Genomic DNA, 4,204 nt, shown 5'->3' on the forward strand with positions numbered 1-4,204 from the left:
TGAAGAACCCGTCCAGCACGCATGCGCGACATACTTCAAAGCAGCGGTGTGGAATCACAGAAAAGATACAGTAATTGAAATAAATATAGTAAAGAAAAGGAGAGCTTAGATACCAGTTTGATCTCTATTATTGAGGGTGGGAGCGGAGGGCACGTAATCCTTCATCATAACTCCTCATAAAATACCGATCAAACTTCAAACTGGTATGTTCTCATTTAATCTTACTATTTTACTTCGGAGTCACGTGAGTGACTACGTGAAGATTTTAAAGCTCTGTGATTTCAAACCGTGTAACAGTTCATACTTCACTCGCAGCCGAAGTCATTCGAGGGAGGAAGTATGTTATCGTAATCAACCATGAATCTATTTGTAAAACAATAATGGTGTTATTAACAACAACAAGACCAAATGCTCCCCCGTGCTTAAATTATATAGTTGCAAATTCTAATACCTTTTCTGCAAACGATACAGGTTCTGCCAGCGGCTTGTTATAAAAGTTTGGAACGTATACTCCCTAGGCCACCCCGCTGTAGCCAGGATGTGGTCCATAGGCACGTCCATCCTCTTAGTCACTGATGTGGATGCTGCCCTGGTGGAGTAAGATTTATACACGTTAATATGTACACCAGCAACTCCCAGTACCTGCTTGAGCCACTTGAGATAGTTTGGTTCGTCACCCGACCATAAGGTTTCTTGTGGCTGATCCATAAGACTTTTTCTCTCCCTCAAGGATTACTTATTGTGTCGATGTAGTTCAATAAGTGGGTCATGACACATAACCGTGGTTCAGGTGGGTATGCCCGGAATTCCATGACTAGACCTGATGTTCCTGGTCTGCTCTGTTTGACCAGCCCCTAATGGTAAATGTAACATGGTCTAGTAGACCATATTGTCCAATCATAGATGGAGGAAACTGGACTCTTTGTGCTGAGACAAGGCCATCAGCATGACCGTCTTCAGGGTGGGCTGTTCCAGGGTGAGGGACCTGGCTGGTGACCATTCCCTAAGGTACGTCAGGTCCACACTGACATCCCAGATTTGGGTGTACCTAGGTCTGGGGGATTAGAGTTGAATATGTCTCTCCTGAATTTGATCACCAGCGGGTGGTACCCTATGGCCTGTTGTCCTGGTGCCCGAGTTAAGTAGGCTGACAGAGCACTTCTGGCTGTGTTGATGGTGCAGTAGCTGAGTCGTTCATTGTGGTGAAGACCTGCCAGGAACTCCAGTACAGGTTTTGTTGTAGTTGAATGTGTAGTTCCTGTATTTGAATAGTATCTTCCCACTTCTTGATGTTCGCCAAGTATGTTCCCTTGTGGATATGCGATGGGATGCTATCATCGTGTCGATAGCGCTATTTTGACAATCCAGGCCCAGCAGTGGTCGTCCCAATTCTGCAACCCAGGCTCAGTAATGGTCTTTTCAAATCTGCAACCCAGTAGATTAATTTATCGTGGCATGTGCGTAGTACCCGACTGATGAGGCCATAGTACCTGACTGATGAGGTAGGAAAAAGGGGGGAGAACATAGATTAAATTCCCGCCCCCCCCCCACCCTAGTTCAGCGGGAATGAATTTATTGCCACTGCCTCAAAGTTTGGTTTCATGCGACATACATCGGTACGTGGTGATTCAATTGAAATACAGGGAAATCGATATCTGGTGTTCCATATTGTTTTGTAATTTCAGCAAATACTGTATTTAGCTCACCTGGGAGATAAGTTTGCTGATGGTCGAATATGTTTGACGACCTACGGTTACCAATTGTTAAATAAATTATCACATGATATCGATTAATTCTGCCCAAGTGGTTGGTGTATGCCACCACTGTGATGTTGTTAATTTATAAACGAACATGCAAAATGGTGCACTACAGAATAATATGCGTTATCAATAGAACGTACTTAATATTCACAACTAGGTTTTACGCCCAGTGTCTATAGTGATGACGACTCCAGATTCGTCCATTTGCCACCATGTTCTGGGTATGGGTATTTAGTTTAAAACATTAGCAACTTAGCTCTAATGGAAAGGTTCAAGTTAAGTAGCTGGAAATGCTGCTGCTAACTCCCAATTACTTTTTATTTATTTATTTATTAGTTATTTATTTCAGACAGAATAAAAGAATAAAAAGCAAATGTGAAACAGCATACAAAAAACAAAACAAAAAGATTTATAAAGTGTCATAAACAATATCTATAAATAAATGAAATCGTATGTGTCCAAAAAGGAGCAGGAAGAAGCCAAAGCTTATTAATTCCCACCCCTTATTCAACTGCTTGTAATTATCTCATACAGTTATATATACACCATATGTACACCAGCCACTATATGTACACCAAATTATTTACATTTGAACACTAATCAAATATTTACAAAGCCATACAAAAAAGAAAAAAAGAAAAAGAAAAGAAAAAACCCGCAAATACTATACAGTATCTTAGTCATACTTACAACCCATCACTCTATAGTCACCCTTCCCAATATAATCAGTATAACAAATATCACAATCATCTATCCTCATCCCAATATCCTTTTAAACAAGTGTTTTTGTACATCTTTTTAAACTGAATTATGCTTGTGCTAAGTTTTATCTCCTGTTCCAGACCATTCCACAAATTCACACCACAGATTGCTATGCACATACTTTTAAGAGTTGTTCTGACATTGAGTTTTTTTTAATTATGTTCCCCTCTCAAATTATACCCACCCTGTCTTTCCATAAACAGTGTTTGTATATTTCTTGGAAGTAAATTATTTCTTGCTTTGTACATGATTTGCGCAGTCTTAAATTTATCCAGATCAGTGAACTTCAGTGTATGTGACTTTAAGAATAATAAATTGGTTCTTTATTGGTAAATAAATTACTCAAGCCACTGTTGAATGGTTGGTTGATTGATACCATTAATTGTTACAGGTTGTGTCATATGCTGACTCTCCTTATGGCAATGTTATAGATGTGTGGGTAGAGTTAATTGAATACCAGATAGTCAATAGTAGTGGATGGTGTCAACGTAGATCTATCTGGATAGAATGACAGGCTCAGGCTAAATAAGTATAGTACCTAATGCTGTTGATTAGCTATTCCCATGGATTTGTCTGTCGTAAAATCATAGAGACATGACATGACGATATGTTCCTTAATAGTGTCAGGACTGATTTAAATATCTGGGAACAGTTTTGGCTGATATTAGCCATAGTCGACAATTTATACTGCCATAGTTACCCCATCCAGGTAAATAGGTATCTCCGAAATTTTATGAATGGGTACTGAATAGTATGCATCTTTAAACTGATGTCTACCATAAAGTATCCGAGGAAAGCCATGGTTAGCAGTTACAATTTTCCATAAGTGTGTAACCTGGTGAAATACTCAAGTGGAAAAGTCAATGATGGTGCGACATTCACCATCTTGGGTTTTTTGGTACCAAAGGTTCATATAGGCTTCTTTATGACCCCTAATATATCTTTTCCAATTAGCTAGTCCCTCATGTTCTTTTTTAGTGGGAGGGTGGACCCCTATGGGGTGCATGCTGAACTGGTAATATATGGTCCCTAGATAAGAGACGTATCAGATGTTAAACTGATAAAAACAGATACTATACTTGATCTTGGCCAAAAGGCCGAGAAATGATGGGATTCTTAATTCAATTTTTATCCTTGAATACTTTTGGTATATAACTACCAAGTGTGATAGTTCTTCATGTTCCCAACCCAGGTGTGATTCCCCCCCCCGTTAGTACTAACCCTTCACCTTTTATGTGATGGTAGGGACCATACTTATCTGTCTTCACTGTTGTTTAGTGGTGTGTTCATTTCTTCGGTTTCTGGTTCCTTGTCTGTAGGGATGGTGTTGTTGGGGGGTGGCGCATTTTCCATGGGGCCCGCTCTGGACCCTGGCCTGAAAGGGCTTACTGGGGGTTGGCATGCGGGCCCTGAGCTTTCACCAGTACTATTAAGTAGACGCCGACTGGTGGACATGTGGAGGTACTGCCGTCTGGTTTTGTGTGGTGCTCATTCCAGGCCCTGCCCTCTTGATAGCTCAATAGCGATAAAACAGAATTCCTCCTCATAGGCTGCAAATCCACACTCAGCAAAATCAATAACCCCACTCTCACCATCGACGGCACCACTGTCTCCCCATCTCCCCAGGCCCGCAACCTTGGCGTGATCTTTGATTCCACCCTCTCCCTTGAGCCTCACATCCA

General features: G+C 40.9%; 1 pseudogene; it reads right to left on the bottom strand.

Moving 5' to 3' along the window:
- Positions 1-3,517: 3,517 nt before the first annotated feature.
- On the bottom strand, positions 3,518-3,631 carry LOC129707129 (U2 spliceosomal RNA; annotated as a pseudogene).
- Positions 3,632-4,204: the final 573 nt, after the last annotated feature.

Source organism: Leucoraja erinacea, chromosome 20 (assembly GCF_028641065.1).
Source record: "Leucoraja erinacea ecotype New England chromosome 20, Leri_hhj_1, whole genome shotgun sequence".
Taxonomy (NCBI): domain Eukaryota; kingdom Metazoa; phylum Chordata; class Chondrichthyes; order Rajiformes; family Rajidae; genus Leucoraja; species Leucoraja erinaceus.